Here is a 27,687-nt window from a genome sequence, read left to right as displayed (position 1 = left end):
CTAAATTTACTACACCTAAAAATGCACTTATTTAAGACACCCTGTATATTATTGAAATTATTCTTCAACTTACAAATCCCATAACATAAGCATATTTTAACTTTGTAAACCGAAATCTACAAAGGATAGTTTAATTTTTTTTTAATTTTTAGTATTTTTCTGAATTTCGAATTCTTGAGTTTTTGCTGCAAACCAAGAAGTTCTAATATTGTGGTTGTTATAAGTTATTTAAAATAGCAATGGTACCAGAATTTTATAGGGTTTATTAAAACAAATATATATTTTAAATATTTTATTACTTCGACTGCCAAGTAAATATTGTTATAAGTACAGCTCGGGCTTTAAAATTACTGTAGCAAAAAAGGTTCAGAAAACACTAGTAACTTTTTTCTTTCAAATATTCTTTTCGCAAGTATCCATGCGGAATACGTTCGTTTATTATTATTAGTAGAAAGGCCACTATTTCTAAATATAAGTAAGGATATTCGGTCTTCAAAATCCCTTGTATAGAGGGACAAAAAGTACTAGTATCTAAACTACATTGGTTTTCTTTAACTTTATATATGTTTATCACTAGCCAAATAGTTTGCGTCAAACACTACCAATGTTCTATTAAGAGAATAAAGCTTTTTCATTATAATAAGTAGAAATTGTCAATACTAAATTTTAAACTATATTTTTCGGTAATTTAAAAAAAAATATTTACCTTCACCATTTTGTCAAAAAAATATTTTATTTTGGTAGTCTCAAAATACATTTTTTCTGTTATTTCTCTTAATAAAAAACCAGGAGGCTTTTGTATAGGAGATTATTTGCAAAACAAAAATACAACGGTATAAGTTTAAAGTACAACTTTCTACATTAAGTTATTGCTAAGTACTTTTCATAACTTTAATGCACCTTTATAGTTTTTTTTAACCAGGAGGATCCTATCTACTTAGACAACTATATTTCAGTGATCCCTGGGTATATTGAGACGGACTAATATACTTTACGTTCATCTGTTTATATAATTTAAAAGTTATTTTATGTCAAAAAACATGATTATTCTTCTTGTTAATTGTTATTGTTCATATTTATCCTGCAAATAAATATGCACAAGCTCAATTTTCACTAAAAATAATGTCATGTGTTTTGATGTAAAATTTCTTAGGCTATTATAGGAATTCTCTACGAAAAATTCGTGTATAGTTTTGTATATAAAATTTCATGCAAAAATTTCTATTAATATAATTTTTCTTTCCAATACGTATTTATTGTATTTCCAAAATATGTATTTTATTTATGTTTAACTCTAAGAATATGTTTATCTTTTAGTATAAACCGACTATACATACAAAAATTCTTTAATCAGAGGGTTCAATTTTTTACAATATAGTTTTCTTTATAATAAGTATTAAAGCCAACTAAAACTGTTATTTAGTTTTTGTTAGTATAAAAGCGTTTAAACTAAGTTTGTTCATACATAAAGGATCAAATTGCAAAAGTAATAATAATAATAATGTTTTAACTGGTGTAATTTTCTAATATTCTACAAACTTATTCCTTCATATATACAGAAATAATCACAAATTCGTTAAAACATTATTATATGCAAAGAGATCTTTTTTGTTTGTTGAAAACAATCTATTTTTGAGTTGTTTTTCCGAAATTTAACTCGACACATTGTTAAATTTTGGAAAATTGGAGACAACTAGTTTATCGGAAAATTCCAGATGACATTCCTAGGACATGTAGATGGTTTTTGGAATAAGTGGTTCCCCAGGTCATTAGAATCAGCTACCCCAAATATTTGCTGGACTTTCCCGACGACAATGTTAATTCTGAAAAGAAAAAAAGATCAATAATATTACAAAAGTTGCATTAAAAAATTGGTGCATTAATTAAATGCAAAATTAAATGTGTTCCAGAGTTAAAAAATACAACAAACGAAGAATTTAATATAAAAAGTAATACACGGAGTATTGTAACTAAACGATTAGATTTTTACAAATAGTAAGTTTTGGGTTCGTTGAAGGACTAGTAGAGCTACAATCTAAAATATTTTTACAACATACAGAGTGTCCCAAATAAGTAAAAATATTATAGTTGTAGTTTTTTTAAATGAAACACCTGTATATTATTCTATTTTTAGATTCTACGATTGGAATAAAGGGATATGTGATTAAAGTTTATTACACCTTACCGTTTTTGAAATATTTTCAATTTTATGAAATTGCAGTAAAAATTTTAAGGCTTCATTTCTCCGAGGGTATCGAAGTTTTTAATACTAAATATTTACTGAAGTTTATTTATCGATCAGATATTGTGTTACAACAATAAACAAAATACTACCTTATACAGAGTGTCTAAAAATTTATATTAAATAATTACTAGCGTTAAACGGCAATAACTTGTTTAATTTAAGTGGAACACCCTCTATATTTTATTAGAATCAGATGCACAATTTAATTGTCTATCGTAGTAAGTGTATTATACCATTTTTCACCTTTCTCTTCAAATTTTCGTAAAAAAATCATTTTCTAATAATTTAGACATCATTTACCACTATAACCATGGAATATTGACATTTTCGGTTATTTTTAAAGATGTAACACATTTTCAAAGAGTACAGATACTAATATTGTCAATATAGTTTGCTTATTTCATTAAAAGATAAAAAAAACTGTTTAAATATTTTTTGTTAAAGAGGACCAATTAATATGATCCCAGTATTCAAACTACATTAATTGACTGTTTACGTTGATTAATAATAATTGCTCTAAATACTAAAAAACTGAATTTTATATGTGTATTAGACAGTGTGGTAAAAAGTAACACCTTATAAATTTTATTTCATTTTTTGACGAATGCTTATTTATAACAACAGAGACGTTCATTTTCATAACTTATTCTATTGATTTCTGAGTCAAATCCATATTTATTTAGAATAATTTATTAATTAAAACAATTAAGGTAAAAAATGGTATAATACAATTTGATAAGCAATTAAATTGTGCATCCGATTCACGTAAAATATACATGGTGTTGTATTTAAATTAATCAAGTTATTGCCGTTTAAAGCTAGTAATTATTTAATATAAAATTTTCGACACTCTGTTATAAGGTAGTATAATTTTTATTATTGCACAACACACTATCTGATCAATAAATAATCTTCAGTAAATATTTAGTACTAAAACCTTTAATAACCTTTGGAAAAATGAAGTTTTAAATTTTTTGCTGCAGTTTCACAAAATTGAAAATATTTCAAAATCGGTAAGGTGTAAGTGCGATAAAACTTATTCAAATTTACCTTTATTTCAATCGTAGACTCTAAAAATGGAATAATATACAGGGCATTTAAAAAAATACAACTATAATATTTTTTTACTTATTTGGGACCGAGTTTGGGACACTCTGTATATTGTGAAATTATTTTTAAATTGTAACTCTAATAGTCCTTCAACGAACTTAAAACTTACAGTTTGTAGAAATTTAATCGTTTAGCTACAATACTCCGTGTCATATGTAGCGAACAACCCTGTATACCGGGACTCTATGGTTACATTCGTAGAATTTGACACTTAATGTTAGTTTAATAATATATTTTTGTACTTTTGTGCCATGCCCTAGACACTCAATGGTAATTTTATAGAACTCCAAATTTAGTTTCTTCCGCATCGCCAGACGGCGCAAAAGACATTAAAGTACAGGTTTCTAATTTATATATGAAGATGATATGACAGTCCCTATGTTGACTATTGTCTGTGGTCTAGTTTTTGTCTAGTTGACATCATGTTGACATGTTGACAAAATGTTTGTAATCCGTCAAGTTATTTTTAAATCATTATTTTGATTATTTTTGATCATTATTTAAATAATCATTAATTCAGATATTCCTGATTTACCGGAAAGTTCGGTGATTTCAGTGATTTGTGTTTATAGTTTGTGTTTTTATTAGTTTGTGCATTCTGATATTTAGAGTCGATCATCATTTTCGTGTTAGATACTAAACTTTTTTATTAAAGTCATTCTGACATTTTAGAAATTATAAATTTATAAACCAAATAAAAAAAAATAGTTTAATCATAAATAAGTAAGTACATAGTTGGTAATATATAGTATTTTTTGTAACAGTTAATTAGTAGTCTATAATATTTTTACTATATATAATTTATTTGTTAAATCAAAAAATAGGCGCTATGTGCTCTATTGTTGGTGTTTAAAATGTATGTATATATTTTAATTTTGTTTTAATTATGTTACACTTCTAATGATCTAATAAAACATAAAATGGCAACAAAAAAGTCTATATTTATTATTTTATATTTTACAAGGAGTAATTTTGAGCTTGAATAACGTTACCGTTTTAGTTAGCGTTAATAAGTAACGGAACGCTAAAATTATGTTATGCCAAAACTCTCCATTAGTTTCTTCCAGATCACTAGGTGGCTCTAAATGACGGACCCATTTGTTTTATATCAGTGTCCAATCTATCTCTAGTACATGACATTAGTCTATGTTTTGTGCCTAGGCGTTAAAATGACCTTGTTATATTGCCAATGACATCACAAAAATTAATACTTTTGTGACGTTGAAAAAAATACTATTAATTATACTGGAGTAGTAGTATTAAGGGCGAAAAATAGACCAAAAAACTGAAATGATAAAAGCGATGCTCTCTGCAAACAGCACCGTCCCAAAATAAGAGAAACAAAACGGGGATAGTAGTAACAAATTGGTAAAATTTTTCTGGTGTTTTCGTTGGGATTTTCGTGGTGCAAAAAGTTGCGGCAGCGACAGCGCGTTTCAGAAATATTTACGAGCGGATGGCTAATCTTGACCGCTGCCAAAATGGCGCAAAATATCGCAATGGCACTTCCTAGACCGGTCGGCAGTATCAAGCAAGTGTAAACATTGATTTAGAACGAGACTTCGGAAAAATAAAGCGTCCTCCCTAGTGGTGCTCATAATCTATTGACCAGATTTGTTTGTTTTCGAGATGCTGTACATATGCACTTCTTGTCCTTATAAATTTATTCCCTGTTTTTGTCCATTTATTTTTGTATGCGCTGAAGCGATAGTTATACAGTACTAACGTTTGTAGTTGCTAGTAAAATATGATACCGCTTCTTCGATTATTAAAAAAAAACATACAGATATTATACAGGATTAACTCTACAGGGCCTTCCCCTAGGAGATGCAAGACTTTGTCGTTGGTGGGGAAGCTCCTGGTCAGGTGCTGGGGGGGAAACCCCCTAGCACTTGGCTTGGTCTAAGAAGCATCTCACTCATCGTCTTGTCCCTGACTGTGGTATCGTGGCCAGGGAATTGCACCAAGACATATAACGATACCGGGCGGGGCTACGGACAGCCTCAACCTTGGGGCACCGGGGGGCACCCCATTGTATTTTACCCCTTACTTCTACATGCGGGGCTCTGTAGAAGTGGATCGACTGTCCCTAGCGACTCATAGGAACACTATGAGATCTGGTAATAATAGTAATAAAAACATCACCGGTGAAGCTGTGGGGAAACCCCCTAGCGACACTGGGAACAGTAACAATGAAAGTTCCAAGGGGCCAAACCTAAAGAGAACTACAGGAGAGGTGGCTGACACTTGCGTGAGACAATCCTCCTCAAGTGGCATACAAGCTACCACCTCCTCCAAGGGTCGGGAGCCTATCTCCTACCTCTAAACCCAACAGGCGACACAAGCTACCGTTTCGTCTACCCGGCCTGGGTCGTAGCTCCTCGACTGTGAGGGACACGGGTCTCCGTAGGAAGTCCTGGGACTGTATGATGAGTTATAACTCAAGAAAGGGGGACACAATAGATCTCTAAGGTCGCAGAGATTAACCCCCTCCCACTTATTCTAATTCTAATTCTAACTCTACAGGGTCGCGCTACAGTTTTAAATAAATGCAAATATTTTTATTCGACCCCAGAAACACGATTATGAGTTTTTTTTCCGCGAAAAGAAATTTTTGAAAATTTGTAATTTTTGGATCTTTTTTTCTTTCTAGTTAAATAAATATAATTTCCTGATAATATGACAACATACAGGGTGCGCTTGAAAAGTGGCTCACACCATAACTTTTTTATTTTTTCAGATAATAAAACGAGATTTGGTATGTTAGTATATGACATAAATTAGGATTGATTGACGTATTCAATTATTTTAGAATACTTCCTGTTTCACCGGAAATTACTACAACTTTTAATTTTTAAATGACACTCCCGGTATTTTTTTACTTTATTCGATAGAATATGACACTCTGCATAGAATGACATATCATAATATGTCAACTTTTGACATTTTCGCATATGGTTTGTATGGCATTGTAACATGCTGTTCGTAACGACAATTTGACTCGAAATAGGAAGTGTGTGGTACCAAATTATTCGTAAAAAATGCTTCTTCCAAATATGCTAATGAGTCACCCTTGTTGCATTTGAAAAAATTGAGATATGATTAAAAATACGATTTGGGCATCTTTTGACCGGCCAGGACAAGATACAAGAAAACATTCAACGGTCAAATCTATTTTCCAAGGCTCCTTGATTAAAAATTAGTGTTTTTAACACAGCCATGGCACTCTATATTGAAATTTAAAAAGCGATTTGATTTTAAGCGAAAATGTCAAAAGTCATTCTATTTAGATTGTCATTTTCTATCGAATAAAGCAAAAATATACCAAGGATGCCATTTAAAAATCAAAAGTTGTAGCTATTTCCGGTAAAATAGTATTGTATTGAAAATTTATTCGTGTTAAACATAGAATAAACAACAAAAATAAATATTCTTTTATAGGTACTGAATATGTCGTATGATCGAAAAAAGTCGTTTAGTTCGCTTAGAAATGACGAATATGACGATTATTCACATTTACCACCGGTCTTCATTTCCAAGCCAACTCTGACGCAGTTCTTTGTTTAATCATATAATATATTAAATTGTTTAATGATAGAAAATTCGTATTAATAACGTATTGTACCTAAAATCCGTAAATCTACGAATCAATCAGTAGTTCTGGCAACACTGTCTCCGGCAACCACTCACTCTGTCGACTGAAAGCAGAACTGCGAAACAGTATTCTTTATCCGCTGCGCTGTAAACGACTATCAGCGCGCAGCGGCGCAGAGCTAAACTATATCTCGGAATTCTGGAACAGGCTGATGGTAACAGCTACGTCTCTACGATTTGTGATAGTAGAGACACTGAGAGTATAGATGGAAAGTTTAATATATTTATTCGATTTTGAAAACTAAAAATAAAAAATAAATCCAATAAAATTATTGAGTTCGTCTATACAGTTTATAGTTAAATTAATTATACTTTATTTAATCCAGATATAAACCAAACGGCCGGTATTTACTGAAATATTTATATTATTGCGACAAAATTTGATGTTAGCCGGCTATTTTTGGTGGTCTAATTTAAGCTCAGGTTATTTAAAGTTTGAGGTAGGTACTAGATATGCGTCCGTATGTGCGACTGTGTGTGTGTGAGTAAAATCTAAAATAACGCTAGACAACTAGACCGTTATCGCAGCAAAGCTTTACAGTTTTTTTATTGTTGCTAGCCGCCGTTCGTCTATTTTTTATTTATAATTAGAATAGTTTATTATTAGACATATGTATACGATGACAGAGACGAATTTGGTACGTTTAAGTTGATAAAGTACTTCCTAATGTGTGCGCAGTTTGTACTAAGGGACATTACATATCACTCTGAGTCTATTTAAAATATACGTTGGTCTTGGGAATTTAAAGAATTAGATAATCAAAAATTAATTTTTCTACGATCGTCTTTTATTCTATCATACGATCTGCTGTATTAAAAGTAAATTTTATAAACTAGTGCAAAAAATAACTTATTTTTCACACTAGTGCAAGAAACACCTTGTTATTTCAAAAATTTCAATTTGATCGTAAAAAATGTGTGCAACACGTGCAAAAAGCTTATTATGGTTGCACTCAGCATGATTGCAGATCCCGACTTCGTCTCGAGCTGCAAAACTCATGCGTCGTGCAACAAATATCTATGTCCTTTTTGCATTAGTTACACAAATAACTATTTCATTTTAGGAAATTTTTGTAACTTAAAAATGTTAAAAATAATTAAAGTAGGGTTCAAAAAGTAATAAAAATTGCTGACACTAATCTGTTAGTAAATAACTTAAAATCATTTGAAAGGCTTTCACCTGCATAATTTTTAAATACCAAGTATAAAAAAACTGAGTCAGAAATATATTTTTCTTGAAATTTTGACTAGCTTATTTCTTTTAAAACATTTAAATTTCAAATTTGATAATTAAAAGAGAAGTGGAAATATAAATTTATAAAATATTATAAATAATTGGCAGAAATAAGAATATTGCCAAAAATAATATAAATAAATGTAGTGCACCTGTTTTTGTAGATAGCAGCATTGTGCGACAATCACAATTTATTTAACACTAATTAACAAAAACAATAACGATAAAAGACTTGCAGAACTATTTACAAACGATTTATTAACTAAAGAATTTATTTTAAATTTAGCGCGTCAACTGTACTCGTCTATTTATTGCTGTCCTGCTCAGGCCCCAGCCGTCGGATTTTATACCCACAGCTAAAGAGTTTCTCGAATAATCCGTAAATCATTAGGTGCATAGAGAAGGTTTCGAATGTTCTCGTATGTACTACTCCATTCCAGTGGAACTCGTTTTTTCTCGAACGTTCGAATGAATCATTACGGTGTCTATTCTTTAATGCGATGTTAATGTCATTTGAGGGCGGGACATATAGGTAGGTTAGGTCGAGTCCACACGGGTTCGCAACAATACCATTGCTATCCTTAAAGGCTACAGAGTGGTCTGTTAGATACCTCGAGCTAAACATTCCTCTATATTTCGTAAACGCCTGCAATTGTAGTAATGAGGATGCATATCGGGTCCGTCTCAAAAGTGGTACAGTGGCAAAATTGTTTTTGGTCACTTCCTATTTCACCGGAAATAACTACAACTTTTGATTTTTAAATTGCACCCTCGGTATTTTTTTACTTTATTCGATAGAAAATGACATTCTGAATAAAATGACATTATCATATGTCAATTTTTGACATTCTCGCTCAATAAAAAATCGGATTTAGAATTTCAATCTAGAGTACCATGGCTATGTTAAAATACTAATTGTTAATCAAATGTGTCGTATTTTTAATAATATGTCAATTTTTTCAAATGGAACGAGGGTGGCTCATTAAGATATTTGGATTTTGGTATTTTGTGTCAAATTTTTGTTATGAACCGCATGTTATAATTTCAAATAAACCATATGCGAAATAAAACAATAAACCATATGCGAAAATGTCAAAAGTTGACATATGATATGTCATTGTATTCAGAGTGTCATTTTCTATGAAAAATTGATTGACAAAAAAAAATACTTTTTGTGCCTCGCCACAAGAAGACAGTACAAATATCATAAAAAGAAATATTTAATATACTTTTAGCTAAAGGAAATTAAAATAATATTAAAAAAAAAATATTATATAAGGCATTATAAATGTAAAACACTTTCATATTTAAGTGTATTAAAACTGTAAAGCAGTTTTTTTTAAACGGAAGATAAAGAAGCGTTCTGTTTTATGATCTACTATTTCCTCAATCTAATAAAAAACAAATCGTAAACGATTAGTTACTTTGGCACCAAATACTGTTGCGGCTCGAGATTCTAGTTCATTATCAAGAACGGAGCTTTTTTGATGCTGGCTTTTTTTTTGGCAGAGCATCATCAAGTTGCAACACTTTCTCTAGGTCAAGGAAGCATCAGAAGTGCCAACCACTATTTGAGCGAATGTGTGTATGTGTGTATGCGTGTCCATTGACGAGCCTTCCAGCTGGCAGTAGACTTGGGGGACTTAGCCAAGTAGGGTGTCAGCCTCCATTCACCAACAGACAGCAACAGACTGATTTTCCTATACAGGGAAATCTCAACTAATAATATTTACATTAAGTCTGAACTTGTGACTTTTGTTAGTGTTTTTTATACAGAGTGTTTCGAAAAACATGCGCCATCTATCGTGGGGAGATTCCTCGCATAAAAATAAAATTTATTTTTCATATCAATATTGGCCCGATTCTGCTTTGTTTCGTACCTACAGGGTATTAAAGTCTTAAGAAATGTTCGATTTAACTTACTATAAGTGCTATATATTTTAATGCTAAAAAAGTGTCGATAAAATCATCAGGGGCGTGCATATAGGATATTTAAAAAAAAGAAACATGTGCGCCACAGCCTTTTTTTCTTTTGATATCAAACTTGTGTAGACCGTTTAATGCCAATTAAAAGTTATCTCTTGATTTTTGTCGAATTCCGTCTCCTTGATGAGATAAACGCAATTTTATTAATCACAATAATTAATAAAGGTAATATAAAAATAAAATTATTTTATTATTAATATTATGTATTACTATTAGTTATTATTAATATTAGTCCAACCTGCAACAATTTCAAATAAAAAATAATGGCATTTAAGGTAATTACTAAAAAACCCTAATTTTAAAAAGTTTTAACATTCTGTAACTCTAAAGCTCATGTTTATAGGATTTTTTTTTCATATTTTTTGATGAGGAATTAATGAGTACTTATTTAAAACTTTCGCAAGTTAAATGATATTAAAATTTTTTAAAGGTTGCTATTAGACATGAATCAAGGCAAATTAATAAAATTGCGTTTATCTCATCAAGAAGGCCGAAATCGACAAAATATCAAGAGACCACTTTTAATCGGCATTAAACAGCTTACACAATTTCGCTAACGAGAGAAAAAAGGCAGTGGCGTATATGCTTTTTTAGATTTTTTTTTAGAAAAATATTCCAGTGATAACCCATATGCACGTCCTGGTGAATATGTCGACACTTTTTTAGCTTTAAAATATGTCGCATTTATAGTAATTTTTTCCCTCAAAATTTCATTCGCTAAAAGTACTTGGAAGAAAATTATAATAAATCGAAAAAAAAAATAGTAATACTTATAAATAAAAATAGTAAGTCTTTAACACTCTGTAGTTACGAAACAAAGTAGAATCGGGCCTCGAGAGATGGCACATGTTTTTTGAAACACCCTGTATATTTTTTTACGACCAATTCAATATGATATTGCTAGAGATTCATACAATAACTCAAACACAACTCAGTTTTTTTTCTCGGTTTTGTTAAAAAAAAATATTTATTTTTTAAAATTAGAATTAATTGTTGTTTTTTTCATTATTTATTTTGTTGAATATAATAATGTTTATTTATTTTTTTAAATTATTAAAAAAATAAAAATAATTGTTTTATTTTTTTAACCCAAACTAACAAGAGAATTTTTGAATTTTATTGGAAAAGAGGGCCCGAATTTTTGCTTGGGCGTTAGGGCCCGACCAGATGAAAAATAGGCCCTGGTAAAAGTTAACTAAATAAAGTAGGTCTCCTCAAGATTAGCCGTGGCGGCAACAAGAAGACGTCATTCCAAATTATTTTGTTTTCCTTATTAGGCCTTGATCTTGATAATTTAATTAAAACAAATAAAGGTTTTTAGTCAATAACGAAATTTATTACTCATCATCACATCTGTTTATGAAAACCTAGACGATATGTGTAAATCGGAATCCAAACAACGCAAAGTGGTTAATTTTTTGGCCAACTTTACCCAAGTTGTAACGGCCGGCGAGAGCTGGGGCCAAGCTCTGTTTTATTGAGGCCTCTCTTGCCAGATACGATGACGTCACTTTGCGTAGCACTTATTGGTATATTATACGTAAATTCGGGCGTGATTTTAACCGACAGACTGCATGGAATATGAGTTATTAATCGTCTTGATATTGATATTAAGAAAGGTATATGAATCAATGTAAGCTTTGTAGTCCTCTTTTTAATCGTACTGTCCTATTTTCTCTGACGCATCGAAAAAGTCCTCTTTTTTACATACCAAACTCAAAATCTAAAAAATGATCGTCTGCCGCAACAATGCTTAATAAAATTGCTAATCGGGCAACAGCATGTCTTTTGCTAGCTCCACTCTTTCATACAGAAAATAAATATTTACTTACGTATAGTATTTCTGAAGTCAGTTGGAAGTAGTGAGATTCTTAGGGCTCAAACGCACTGACGACCAGGTCGCAGCGACCAGCATTTGATTCAATGTTATTAGGAAACGCAGCTGCGACCAGTAATAACATTGAATCAGATGCTGGTCCCGACGATGCCGACAAAGGCACCGACAAAGACAGTGCCGAAATTAAGAGTCCCAATCTATTTCAACTGACTTCAGATAAACTATACCAGAAATTCAGAATTCACAACGCTTTGCTAAGACGTCCATCGTTGTAGCTAAATCAAAGTGTAAAAAAAGAATTAAAAAGTGTGTTGAAGCTATGAGCTATGGTGGAAGAATTTATTGGTAAGTACAAAAGAATTTTTTAACGGCTGATTAATGAAAATTACATCAAATGCAGTTTTCTAATGAACGGTTACAATTCAGATGTCTTTTCTGTTTTAAGTTGGTTTAGTTTTTTTGCGTGACTTTTGTCTTTTTGGCCTGATGATGGAAAGTAACATTTCCCAAAACATGTTGCCCCATTTAACAAAAATTATTTTTTGAAATAAAAATTTGAAAAGATTGTGTGATGTTTGACTCCCCCCTCCCCCTCCCTAGAGATTTTACATTTGTGATGAACTCACATTAGGTTAGAGAACGTTTAGTTAGAAATATTGGTGAATGCGTTAAGAAAGTCAACAAGACCATTATCCGTATAACGTTTCCATAACTTTTGAGTAAATTCTCGACATTTGAGGGAGATTTAAACATTTTTTCGCCTGTCCCGTTTTTTCTACACTTGTGTCCTCTATTTTTAATTTTGAAAGTTGGCAACCCTACCGTAATTAAGAGTTGAATAAAGCCGCATATGATGATGCAATAAAATAATAGGCAAGGAAAACGTAACAAACTTATATACCTATATCTTTTATCCTATTGAAAACTACGAGATGCCTTTGAATTTTCCATTTTCTTCCACTTATATTTTATGCGCTTTGCTTTTTCCCGTCCTCCCCTAATAAAAATTCGCATCGCCCGTTCCTCGTACCCATAGCTCGTATGCTCTATCTCACGGACGTGTTAAGAGCGCATAAAATAAAAATTAAACAGGTCACGGAGTTTGTTTTGAAACTGGAATGGCGAGCGCGTATAAAAATGCGATCTGGAGAAACGACGACGTCAGGATCGTCAAATTCGGTTATGGAAGACGAACGTGGACGTGTTTGCGCGTATTTCGACCGCGATTTCTTCACTAACTGCTAAGGATGGCAGGAAAGGTCGATTTTTGATATATCGATATATTGAAGGTGAAAATATCGACGATAAAGATATTTTCGCCTTCTCTTCTTTAACTTAATTTAGTAGGTCTTAGAAACCTTATTTCAAAACTGCTTTGCGCTGTTTGTACCCAATATAGTCTTAGAATCATCTCCTCATCTTGTCCTCTGACTTCTGTGTCGTTGCCATGTTTTCGTGACCACACATTTAGCCATTACATTTTCGAATGTCCTCGTTCCATTTTTCATTCTTTGTTGTGTGTTGTATACTGCCAATGTCCACACTACTCTCCAGCGTCGAGTGGCTATGATTCTATCACAAAGGACTTCGCTACCGAAAGATTCGTACAACTTATCTTATATACCGGGTGCGTCTCAAAAGTGGCTTGGTTTGGTTTGGTACTGACATTTTCGCATATGGTTTATTTGAAATTGTAACCTGCGGTTCATTACGACAATTTGACTCGAAATGTCAAGTGTGTGTTATCAAATTATTCGTAAAAAATGTTTTTTCCAAATATGCTAATGAGCCACCCTCGTTCCATTTGAAAAAAAATCAGATATGATTAGAAATACGATTTGGGCATAACCGGCCAGTTTTAACCGGCCAGGACAAGACACTAAAAACATTAGACGATCAAATCTATTTTTCCAAGGCTCCTTGATTAAATATTAGTGTTTTTAATACATCCATGGCACTGATTGAAATTTAAAATACAATTAGTTTTTGAGCGAATATGTCAAAAGTTGACATATGACATGTCATTCGATTCAGAGTGTCATTTTCTATCGAATAAAGTGGAAATATACTGAGGGTGCCATTTAAAAATCAAAACTTGTAGTCATTTCCGGTGAAACAGGAAGTGACCGAAAACAATTAAATATGTCAATCAATCCTAATTTATGTCATATACTAACATACCAAATCTTGTGTTTTTATCTGAAAAAATAAGAAAGCTATAGGGGTGAGCCACTTTTGAGACGCACCCGGTATATTCCACCTGAAATATCTACAATTTTTGATTTTTAAATGATTCCCTCGGTATTTGTTTTACTTTATTCAATAGATGGCGCAATATCTAATGGCATTCTGAATAGAATATAGAATGACATTTCATATGTCAACCTGTGACACTTTCGCTTAAAAAATAGTATCTTAAATTTCAAGAAGTGTCTTACTGAATCGTTACCACTCTTTGAAAACCAGATTAACCATCTTATCCGATAGTCAAGTAGCCTTAAGAGCGATCAACTTAGTAACTATCAATTCGAAGTTGGTCAAAGAACGCCTAAAGAAGCTGAACAAATTAGACCAAGAAAGTAAAGTCTTCCTACTCTTGATGCCAGCCCACAAAGCGATAGAAGGTAATGAAGAAGCAAACACTCTAGCTATAAAAGGAGAGAAGCCTCCACTAACCGAACCAGAACCGTTCTGCTTCCCAAGTGGAAACCAACTTACAGCATAGCTTAAGAACCTGGAAGACTCCATTCGTAACCTGGAATGGGAATCCTCAGACGGTCTGACACTCGAAGAAATTTCTCAGCAATTACGATGGAGAAAGGTGAAAGATTTTCTTTGATTTAAATAAGAACCATCTTCGGATTGTTCCGGGGTTTATAACAGGACACTGTCTCCTCAACGAACACATCAGTAGATTGAAGCTAAGAAACATTGGCGATTGCAGATTCTGCGAGGCGAAGAAAATAGTGAAACTCTAGAACACCTCATCACTGATTGCGCCGAGGTGACAACAATTCGTACCAGAAACTTTGGTACGACTGATATCGGAGATGGAGAATTAACACAGGTTTAGAAGAAGGAATTAAACAACCTTTTTTTTTAATTGCCGACGTTTCGATGTCTTTATTAAGGCTATTTTCAGCTAAAGAAGGTTGTTTAGCTGATGTTTCAAGACTGGAATGGCAGTCGCAGAATGGAACATACCAAGAAAATCTTGGCCGGGCAATCCAAACACAGAATAGGAGAACTCTTAAGCAGGAATGGTGCAAGTATGCTAACTGCAGTATACACAGGCCACTACAGGCTGAGATCACCCCTGCAGTGGATGGGGCTAGTGGAAGACGCTGAATTCCGACTCTGTATAGAAAGTGGGGAAACTATATGACCCACTCTTAGTAAATACACGACAAATACAAGAACGAGTATAAAGTCCAATAGGTTAGAAAATATTTTGAAAGACGACATCAAAAAAATGATAGAAAAAATATTATTTATCTGTGAATTAAAATGTCAGACACATCTGTCACTGTCATTTATTCTATCGTTTAGCATATCGTCTATATCTTTGTGGCTGGTTCATTTCTATATTTTTTCTCTTCAAGTCTCGATTTCATGACTATACATCTAGCCTTTTTCCAGAAACGAATATATTTCTTCGTTAGTAATATATCATATCGATATATTTTTCTTGAAATTATCGTCCCTACTTACTGCGGCTATAAGGTAGGGTGTATGGTTTCTTGACGGAAATTTATAGTCGTATTGTTTGCCGAAAATATTTTCAAAAAGTAATAGAAAGTTATTGCGTGTGTAAAATCGGAAATACATATATTTTTATAGCGAAAAATTTTAGTGTCTTTTGAAGAATATTAAATGAGAATATAAGAAGCATTCGGTTGGTTTTTCAGTTTGCTTTTGACAAAATAAGAACATATTCTGTAACTTCTTACACTCGACGAGATGAAGTTTTTTAAATGTAAGTACTTTATTCCCATTTATTTTATGATTTTATAACCAGTGAGAAGGACCAATCTCTTAGGAGCACGTTACATGCAAAAAAAATTGCGTTTGGCTAAACTTTTTATGTCTGTATCAAAGGAAATAAGAAAATTTAATCGAATACAAGTTAATGTATACTTTCTCACTTGATTGATATTAAAAAATGAATAAGTCATTTTCTATAGAATAAATATCTTCACCTATGACATTGAGAAGAACGAGTCATTACCATTTCTAGATATATTATTTATTAGAAATACTAATAATTGCCTGGAATTTGATGTCTATAGAAATAATACTACTAGACACAGATAAATTCTTAATGACTTATCATTGTGTTAAACATTATGATGACTAGTTTAATTTTCTTAGTTCATAGATTAATAGGTTTCTACTTAACAGCGAAAGATATGAAAAAGAGAGAAATTATACTAAGAATGTAGATGAGTGTAATGACTATGCTCCTTCATTGGTCAGAAAAATAATTAGAAAACAGAAGTATAAGTTAAGAATTTCTGCAAACTCTACTTTTCAACTAGATAATGATAAGTTACATTATGTTTCAATACCATTTGATAGAGAACCCGTGGTCTAGAAAGATTTTTAAAGAATTTCAATCATAAACTTGTCTATAGAGTTAGTAATAAATTATAGCAACTATTAGATAATGCTAAAAGATAAAACACATCAACTGTAAAGACGGCAATCAGAAATATGTTGGGCAGACTAGAAGACCAAAAATAACTAGATTCAAACAGCATTTGACGAATTAAAATATGCTACAGCGGATAAATCTTGTTTTGATAAGGATGAATTTTCCAAACATGTCGCAAATTATCCGTTACAAATTAAAGTATCAAAACAAATAAATAAATGTAAAGAAAATATGAACAAGGATGAGAGTCTCATTTCTTCTAATTCTCTGTTGCTTAATTTTCTAGTTTCAGTAATTTATTGTTACGTTCGATTGGTTTGGTTTGGTTAGTTGTGAACACTACCAATCGAGTGTCTACAGAAAAGCTCAATTTGTGAATATAACAATAGTTTACTTTTAATCATCTGTTGATGATGCTAACATGATTAGCCAAACGTACGTCCAGTGTAAAAATGTAGTGTTTTAGTGTATAGTGGTGAGCTAGTGTATATACTAGTGTATTTGCTTATTTTTAATGCTTTAATAAGAGTAGCATTTCTATTTTTTTTTAATTTGTTCTGTAAATATCTAAAAATAAAAAATCGTTGGCCTATATTTAATACTTTAAGAACTTTATTTTTTTTAGACTTTTTTGCAGAATTAGGCAAAGAAAGTAAAGTCCTCCTACTCTGGGTTCCACCTCACCAAGAGATAGAAGAACGATCTAGTTACAAAAAATGAGCGAACACTCCACTAAGTCGACAAGAAACGTTCTGCTTCCGAAGAGGAAACCAAATTAAAGCAGAATTCAAGAACCTAGTAACCTGGGATGAGAATCTTCCAACGGTCTAAGGCACTCGGGAAAATTTCTCAAGACTTACGATCAAAAAAATTAAAGATTTTCCTTGGTTTAAATAAGAACAATCTTCGGATTGTCACGGGGTTTTTAACAGGACATTGTCTCTTAAATGAAAACATCAGTAAATTGAAGCTAAAAATCGAATCGGCGAATCCAATTTCTATGAGGAGAAAATGGGGAAACACCAGAACACGTCATCATTGAGTGCTCCGAGACCATTGTGTCATAAACTTTGGTACGACTGATATCGGAGATGGAGAACTGACCTCTGTAAGACCGTCTAAGGTACTGGCTTTTGTCAAAGCCTTGAGACTGTATGATGAGTTACTTAAGGAACCCCTTCCTACTTAATAGATCTATAAGGTCGCGGTGATTAACTTCCCCCTTCCCATACAATTTATATCTAGACTTTTAAGCATACATGAGAGCAAACCAAGATAAAATCATCTTACTAAGTCCGACAAGACCGCCTCTTCAGCTGCACGGAAATGCATGGGGGTATTTAAAATTGTTATTGTTGTACTTCGCTTTGAATTATCTAAAGAACACTGGCGGTTCTTAATTGAAGCTTTTGAAAATAAACGACCTTCAAACGGTGTTTCCAAACGTCACTGAATTATAAATAGATTAATATACATTTTACTAATAGAACAACATGAGTTTTCAATTATAACTTTTTTGATGAGGGCAAAATTGTTTTTCGTTAGCGACAAATTATTTTTGGACCTGACGTAGCACCACTTTCGAAATATATATTTTATTAAAGCAAAAACATAATTTTCTTAGATTTTTAATAATATTGGGAATTTATTTTGCAAAATCTCATAGTTTACGGTAAAAACAACCAGGTTTAATTAAATAAATTATTTCTAGGGTATTTTGGAGACCTGAGTTTTAGATTTATATCGATCTGTTTTGGGTGCTTATGAAGCTTAGTGCATTAATTTTGGAACTGCATTTAAACGGAGGTTTAACAACTGTAATGTATGTAATCCAGCGCTATATGCATTTGCATTTATGTGTATGTATGGTATATTGATTATAGGAAAGCTCCAAATCCTGTTCTACTTTTTGTTGCACAAATACTACAAAAATATTTATTGTAAGCTCAAAATAATTCTCAAATTCTCGTTTTCATAATATACAGAGTTTTTCATATTAATAAATGTCAGAATACACTGATAATGTATGGTCCTAAAGTTTTGGGAAAAAATTCAGAAACTGACAACTCTTATAAAAATAGTTTTATATTTTTATCATATTTTTAAACAACCTATGTTTACTATCCTAATTATAAAATAAAATTCAAACACTGGAGAAGGGACCGTTATTGTCGATTTGCCCTGAAGAATTGCCTTATTGAAGAATTCCCTGATGCGTTGCATCATCCTTCAATGACAATTCTCGATATAAAGCTCTGCATTTAAGGCTTCACTCCGAAAAACGCCAATGTAAAGATGTGAGATGAAGCCAGCCTCAGAAATGCTACATCATACCAAAATTTTGTCCTAAAACTTTTTCTTACTTTTTAATCTCACATCATCAGGGCCATTCTCACATGGTATCCCTTCTTCACATTCTTTGATTGCCCGATAAATTGTCGATTTGCTAATGTTTTGATCCCGATAAATGACGACAATATCTCGTTTCGCCATTCGCCCAACAAGATTATAAACTCCTCGACGAATATCAATGTTATAAGACATTTTAAGAATCAGAACCCAACATTTTTTGCTTTGTTTTTTGAAGTGACATGACTGATGACATTTAATTACCATGACTACTTCATTAAATGCATTTTATTACTTAACCAAACCAGATGAAAATTTTCCCAAAACTTTAGGACCGTACATTAGTCTCGCTGAAAGTTCACTACATTTTTTTAGTAGGCCGATTTAGGTGATTTTTTAAACAATTTGTACTTAAATTATTTCAGTTTGTAGCCTCTTGTAGATTGTAGATTATCCTCCATCTTGTAGATAGTAGATTGTATACATATTGTTTTATGGGATTGTAGATCTGGGAGGAGGGACTTAATCACCGCGACCTTATAGATCTATTGTGTCCTCCTTTCTTGAGTTATAACTCATCATACAGTCTCAGGGCTTTGACAAAAGCAAGTATCTGAGACGGTTTTACAGAGATTAGTTCTCCATCCCCGATAGCAGTCGTACCAAAGTTTATGGCATAAATGGCTGTCATTTCAGCGCATTCAGTGATGAAGTGTTCTGGTGTTTCTCCATTTTCCCCACAGAATCTGCATTCGCCGTTGTTTTTTAGCTTCAATCTATTGAGGTGTTCATTAAGGATGCGGTGTTCTGTTAAAAAACCCCGTGATAATCCGAAGATTGTTCTTATTTAAATCAAAGGAATCAAAGAAATATCTTTGAGTGCCTTAGGCCGTTGAAGGATTCCCATTCCAGGTTGCCGATTGAGTCTTCCAGGTTCTTTAGTTCTCGTTTAAGTGGGTTTCCACTTGAAAATGAGCACAGTTCTGGTCCAGTTAGAAGAGTGTTCGCTCGAGAGTTTCTAGCTAAATCGTTTGCTTTTTCATTACCTTCTGTCCCTTGGTGGGCTGGTACCCAGAGTAGGGGGACTTTATTTTGTTTTCCTAACCTGTTCAGATGTTAATTTAAAGTCCATTTCATGCTTCAATAAGGAATCCTTCTAACCTAGCACAGCGGCGAACCTAATGCTTCTAAATACGATAGGTTTAGCTTGTTTAGTTTATAAGTTCGTATGGCCACCTTGTGGCTTCATCTTCGGATCAGCTTTATAGTACCATAATATTGCCATTGTGACCGAAGACATACCAGTATACCAAATATGGAGCCCAATAAAATGTCAGAAAGTGGTACTATATTTTGGTACTACTTTATATTATGTCTCATAATACCATAATACTGCATTGTCAACGAAGATATGCAAGTATACCAAATTTGAACCCAATCGAGCTTCAGGAAGTGGTTCTAATTCAGCTCGCCACATTTGAACATGCCAGTATACCAAATTTGCGCCCAATAAAATGTCAGGAAGTGGTACTATATTTTAGTACTACCCTTATATGTTTCATAATACCATAATACTGCATCGTCACCGAAGCTATGCAAGTATACCAAATCTGAACACAATCGAGCGTCAGGAAGTGGTTCTACTTCAGCTCGCCATATTTGAAGACTAATAAACATGCCAAGTTAAATAAATGTTTGTAAAAAACAACTTTTAAAAGTTTATAGATATATCTTTTTTAGTTCATGTCAATATCTTAGTTTCTTCGCCTTGATGAAGATTGTATCGATTTAAAATGTTACTGTCATTGAAAAGTTATATTATTATTGTTTGTTGGTATTTACTCGAGCAGAGGTGGTTTTCAGTCCAGAAATATTGTTGTTTGAATTGATGGTGAAAACCATCTTTGACGCTGTTTTTTCGATCATATGGCTGTAATAAACAGCACGGATCATCAGAATTTACAAGAAGAAGGTAGGTAGTAAAAATAAATAAACAATGGTAACAGAAGTAAAATACACATATATTATTTTGTGACTGTTCTAAAATTCAGATTATTACTTCTTTCTTTCAACATTTTCATAAAACCTGAATAAAACCAAACTCACCTTTAAAAATAGTTTGTCTTCATTTGAAAGCGTTTTGCAGTTGGAGCCCTTATGCATTTTAACCATATAAGTATCAAGCCATAACTCTAAATTCTTTGTTAGTACTGGTTTATCTAAGAGTTAAACAACGCAATTTTCTTCTTCGTGTCGCGCCGAAGACGCGACGGCGATATAAACGACGACGACGCCGGGCGTCGGTCGCTGTGAGCGCCGGCGACGCTCGTGCCGAACTGCGGCTATAGCGTCGCGGCGGCAGTAGACGTCGCCATAGCTTACCTCCCCTCTTGCCTCCGGAACCCCTTTAGTTCTGTTTCCGGACGCTGCTACGCGTCGGGAAAACAGTGTGTAGTTCACGCTAAACGGAAAATAACTGAGTGTTTTTGTAGTAATCAGTAATCTTACTCAAGAATAATCACAAAAATGTATTGGTGAATGAAAGAAAATCTTTGTTCATGATCACTAGAAAATAGTGATGTGTCGGTATTTGAGTAACGCGATTTTGGAGCGGTGTTTTTTGTAACGTCATGTTGCGCTCCACAACGAATCAGGAACCTGTTACTGAATAATGACGATTATAATAACGATGAAACTATAAATTGTTCATAATTTGCAAATAAATTATTTATAATCGCTCTAGGAGTTAGTTCAACCGCAGTAACCGCATAGCGACGTGCTTCGCTCCAGCCGTCGCGCCCCTAGGGTTGCGATTTCGTTGGTCGCAAACGGTAGTAACTGGAACTGGAAATGGCAAATACGTAATAAGGGCGTAGACGCACTTTGATCGGTCGCTGTTGACGTTGATGTTCCAGTTACAGTCGTTACCAGTTACTCCAGTTACGTTACTTTCGAGATCGCAATTTTCGGTAGGTCGAGATCCTAGGCATTTTTGATGGATAACAAATACATGTTAGGTACATTAGATAGTTACAAATAAAAACTTTTATAAAAATAAGAAAAAAACAAAACAAAGAAGAAATATAGGAAAGTAGGAAATTTGTAAAGCTACTTTCAATTGATTAAAAATATAATCCCAATTCGAGTTATATAGTCTGGAAAGAAAGAGAATTACATTTTATAAAACGAGCGGAAAAAAAATAAGATTGATTTTATTTTGATTATCTGACATGAACATTTTACTTCTAACTTTTCTACCAATAAGAATTATACGTATATAAAAAAATAGCATATGGCGTAGATATCGCCAATAATGCTTGAAATTATGTTACTTTTTAAGCTAAACTATTTCTAAAGTAAACAGATTTTAAGAAAAAAGATATAAAAATATAATTATCTTGCAAATCTATGTATTTTAATTTAAATTCTAACGGTTATAACGTGTATCAGAAGAATATAAATCTAAATATTATTGGCAAACATGTAAAAAGCTATTTTTCAGTCTGAAGAAAAGATGGCGAATAAAAAGTATTGAATAACAGACTTTACAGACCTTACCTTACCTACAAACCTAGCGACCTTACAGATCTATTGTGTGTTCTCCTTTTTTGAGTTACAACGAGTTATAACTCAGATACTGGCTTGAAAAAGCCAGTATCTGATGTGGTTCCACAAAGGCCAGCTCTCCATCTCCGACATCAGCTTTATCAAAGTTTATTCGAGCCCTTACCAATGGTAAGGGCTCGAATCTTCCACCACTACAAATTTTCAAACAAGGCGAAGCCATACCAAAACAGATATGCATGACAGCATGCACAGGCTAATTAATTTGTCAGGAACACATAAGCCAGACGTATAATACTGAAAACCAGAAGCAAGGTAGTCAAGGTATTGGGAATATAACAAATTTAATATTAATTCTACCAGTCAGGGAAGACTGGATAAATGGTGTAGCATTCAAGCTAAGGCAACTTGGTTTACAAGAACATCGGTTCGCGTAGGAGATGGAATAGTAGAGCTAAAACATGTAATAATTTTTCTAGTAAGCTTATCTCGGTTGGTTGTCGTCTCGGCGCACTCAGTGATATGGTGTTCTGGGGATTCCCCATTTTCCCTAGAGAATCTGCATTCACTGTTGATTCTCAGCTTCATTCTACTGAGCTGTCCGTTGAGGAGGCAGTGTTCTGTTAGAAACCCCATGATAATCCGAAGAGAGTTCTTATTTAAATCAAAGGTCAAGTTTAAGTTGTGATCTTTTGAACAGGTTTTCATTTGGATGAACACTTTTCCTCGCTTGATCTATTCTTTAATTAATATTTCTGATTTCGCCGTATACAGCGCTGCGGTTGGAATTTTTTGAAATCAACTGAAATGCACCAAGCCTATAGATTAATTGTTAAACATTTTTAAAATAAATTATGTCAATTTAAAAATATCTCTTTTTCTTTTTTCCCTGGACTATTCGGGGCTGGCTAGAACTATCCGCAGTGTGTGTCCGCGCTCTGCCGATCCGATGCACCACGTGCATCCAACACAATATGCATTCATCGTTGTTTATGTGTGCGCGGTAGTACGCCTCCCCTTCTCACCGACCTCCTCACTCCTCTTTAATGAGCACACGTTATCCCTTACTTATCGTAAGGGCGACGTTAATAGGGCTCCGTACGTACGCCGCCAAGGGACCTCGACGAGGCCCGCTTCGATTTATATGATGACGTAATAAAGTGGAGCGGCCGTACGTGTGACGTAATTCCGGTAAATAAAGGGACACGAAGGGTTAGGGAATGCGGTAGGTTAGAGGAGTTTTGAGACAGGTCCGAGGGAACTGGGGGCAATGATGGAAAGCAGCAGTGTATAGAATATAGTGTATATCTAAAATTGGTATTTGCAAAAGGAAATTATTATTTTTAGAGGTACGTGTTTTTTGACACATACCTTTCGCACGAATTCGGCACACGTTCGAGTACGCTTCCATTAAATTGGAGGAAATACACTACTGAAAATAATTATCACATGTTGGAAAAAAGTAATTTCTAAATGAAGGAAGTTTTTTTATTCATGTTTTTTAGAGTAAAAATGTCTTCTTTAATATCTCTCTCTCTTTAGTAATACGTGACAGTCCTTCACCCTACGTGAGAGTATGGTGATATCATGTGACACTTCCTCGGACCAAGTTGTTTGACACTGAGCCATATGTGAGGCTCCGGGGAGGTTGTGCCCACTAGGGCTTTGACTTGATCTACCCATCTCTTATCATCCTTCCCCTCCACCATCAGTCTCTCAATTGAGGTGCCACTCCTGGCAATATGGCCAAAATATCGGAGGATTGACTGATTCAACCCGGTAACCAAACGTGTCTCAATTTTTAGTTCCTCAATCATGGAGATGTTTGTTCGATGAGCCGACCATGGTATTTGCAATAGCCGTCGATATACCCACATCTCCAAGGCGTTTATTCTTTGCTTGTCACTTTCCTTTAGTGTCCATGTTTCAAAGCCATACATAGCTATGGGGAATATGAGGGAGTTCGCAATGCGCAGTTCAGTTTTTCGTGTAATTGCTGAAGTTTTCCATATCTTAGTCAGCTTTGTTGTTGCATTCCTCGCCATTGCCATTCTGCGCCTGATTTCAGCCTCGCATCCTCCAGAGTTTGCTATCATGGAACCTAAATAGTTGAACAGGCTCATAACCTCGTATCCAGCCACGGTTCGGAAATCAAGTTGGTTGTTGCGGAGGCGGTCAACAATCATCGTCTTTGCTGGCGGCTATTATCAGCTTATTAGCTTATTATTAGCATTATTCTTTAATATACCCGGAAGAAAATCTGCAAAATGAGATTTTTAGAGCTCACCAGCTTAGGATAAGTGATCGGACAGTAAGAAACAGGTTAAGAGAACACCAGTTGAGACCAAGACGAGCAGCAACTAGGCCAAGACTCACACGAGAACTTCGAGTAGCCATTTGGAGAACACCTGAACGGGACAGTTGCTGAATGGGGGAGAGTACTGTTTATTGACGAGTCCAGATTTACTTTATCAGCAAACGATCGTCTGGAACCCGATTTGTTCAGCATAATATTCGTCAGTTGGATGCCTTTGGCGGAGGAGGTGTTCTAGTCTGGGGAAGTAATAATATTCAAGCTCGCACTGAATTGCACGTTATCCGGAACCGCATATTGAATGCAGAAATGTACATTACAGAAATTCTTGAAGACCAGATTCATTCTAGTGCATGATAATGCTCGCACGGCGGGCATTGTTAGACGGTACTTGGAAGACACAGATATTGAAGTAATGAATTGGCCAACAAGGTCGCCTGACCTTAATCTAATTGAACACATGTGGGATCAAATAGGATGTGCCGTTAGAAGCAGAATTAACCCATCACAGACTTTAGGTCAGTTGTCCGAAGCACTTATATAGAAATGGAATGGCGTTTACGAACAAAACTTAATTTTAGGCATGTAATTAAAGTAAGTGTAGGGATAACTATTGATTCGAAATTCCTTTTACAGTATTTAAACTATTTTTATTTTGAGAAGTGTATTAAAAAAAGCTGAAGAAGCACAACCCACCTAAAAGTGAATTCATTTACCAAAACGAACATAAAAAATACTAATGAAACAGTAAAATACTGTAGCAGGATATGTCGATGAAACTGTTTTTTTGTAAATTTGTTATATGTGAAATTAATGATGTAAATAAATTATTAGAGTAGTTAGGTGAGTGTCAATCTTCATTTTAAATTATTACTCAAAATCTCTATTGTATTTCATGGTTGTTACCTCTAAAAGGTAGAGGGAATTATAACATCTTAATTTCCATTAATAATGTTCCAAGGGAGTTATAACTTTATTTATGGTTAGCGTAACCACGACAAAATAAGCTTATATTAATTCAGTAAGAAATAAAAACTTCAAAAATCCTCACGTTTCTACTACGAAAGTATTCGTTCTCATAGCTCAACCATTTCATAAGAATATTCCGGCGATGTGCATGCCCGTGTCGTTTTTCAGAACGCGCGCCAAGATTACGAGGACGCCTCCATCTTCGCCTCAAAAACTCGGCTCCATGCATGGGAATGTCTGTTTAATTCGGCACTTAATACCAACACGCCACATTATTCCGCCGAGTGTAATTTCCAGAGCCAGCCAGCCGGCTTTTTCCGACAAATTAAACGCGGCATCACCAGTACGAGCGAAAATGGAAATGGAGAAACGTTTTGAAGACGTCGAAGTAGCTTTTCTTATGGAGCGACAAGATGTAAACTTGTAATAACGGAGTAAGACTCAAAAAGAGACGGTGAGTATGAATAAAAGTTTATGCTGCCATTTTTTTGGTTGTTGTAATAAAATGAATTTAATTTTTTTTTAAATAATAAGAGGTATATTAAATACTCCGAATCAATGGGCACCCATCGAGAGATGCGTTCAGCTTATCTTAGATAGGAACTAACAGAAACAAGAAATAGCCATGCTGTACGATAATCAAGCAGCATTAAAAGCAAAGAAGTTGGTTAGAGAAGGCTTAGAGAAGCTGAACAAATTAGGCAAAGAAAATAAAGTCCCCCTACTCTGGGTACCAGCCCACCAAAAAATAGAAGGCAACGAAAAAACAAACGATATAGCAATAAAAGGAGTAGACACTACACTAACCGGGCCAAAACCGTTCTACTTTCCAAGTGGAAACCAACTTAAAGCGGAACTCAAGAACCTGGAAGACCCCATCCGTAACTTGGAATCCTCCAACGGCCTAAGACATTAGAAGACATTTCTCAGAACTTAACACCAGAATTTTTTTTTTCACAAAATCCCATTAAGAGATGATTCTCTTTACCTCTACCCTCCATAGCCTCAACTTAGAAACAATAACTTTTGAATAAACTTTCTCAGCATAATAACATTTTAAAGTCTATGTACCAAATGCCGGTTAGAAATGCAAGTTTGCCGCTAAAGAAAGGAAATAAAGACGACCGGAATATCGCATCGACTTTTTGTTTACTGTTTTGTGTGCATTTTAAAATTATACAAAAGCTCTTCCCGAAAACCGTATAATCCTTGACAAAATGGAAGCATAAATCGCTTTTATCTGCCCAATTTAAGCGACATATTCTCGAAAATAAACCCCTAAAAAGGCGGAATTTAGCTCGAGAGCGAGCTAAAAAGGTCATAATGTTGCGTTAGTCGGTTTTTATTCTTTATCTTTCGACGGGCATCAAGGCGATTATTTCGTTGACTGTTAAATAATATTAAAGCTTTTTATTTCTTAAGACTATATGGCATTTTTGAACTTTAATCTGGTAATGTCTTCTATATTTTTATTTAAATCAAAAAGTTTCTTTAAAGATCTATGCGTCAACCCAAATAGTCAGCTGTGATGTTGCTTCTCAATTGACAGTAAATCCTGAAATTTTTCTAGTCAAAAAATATTGCTTCAGTAAATTTTAAGAATTTACTCTCAAAGTGGTCTATCGGTCTAGCTCTGTATAGCGTTGATACACTCGTATTGTATTTAGTCCGGATCTCTACCGGGTGCGTCACAAAAGTGGCATAATATTTTTATTTTTTCATTTAAAAAACGAGATTTTTGGTATGTTAATATATGACATCGTTTAAATGA

The 27,687-nt window shown here is 33.8% G+C and overlaps 1 long non-coding RNA gene across 1 annotated transcript; it reads right to left on the bottom strand.

Annotated features, from left to right (window-relative positions):
- Positions 1-279: 279 nt before the first annotated feature.
- LOC115875154 lies at positions 280-21,424 on the bottom strand. The gene is made up of 2 exons (XR_004048978.1): positions 21,176-21,424; positions 280-1,823 (listed from the first exon to the last, which is right to left on the bottom strand). It is a non-coding gene; the product is annotated as an uncharacterized LOC115875154 (long non-coding RNA).
- Between the last annotated feature and the right edge of the window lie 6,263 nt (positions 21,425-27,687).

This window comes from Sitophilus oryzae, unplaced genomic scaffold (genome assembly GCF_002938485.1).
Source record: "Sitophilus oryzae breed Bouriz unplaced genomic scaffold, Soryzae_2.0 scaffold_1350_pilon_pilon, whole genome shotgun sequence".
Classification (NCBI taxonomy): Eukaryota; Metazoa; Arthropoda; class Insecta; order Coleoptera; family Curculionidae; genus Sitophilus; species Sitophilus oryzae.
This window is presented reverse-complemented; position numbering and strand designations above follow the sequence as displayed.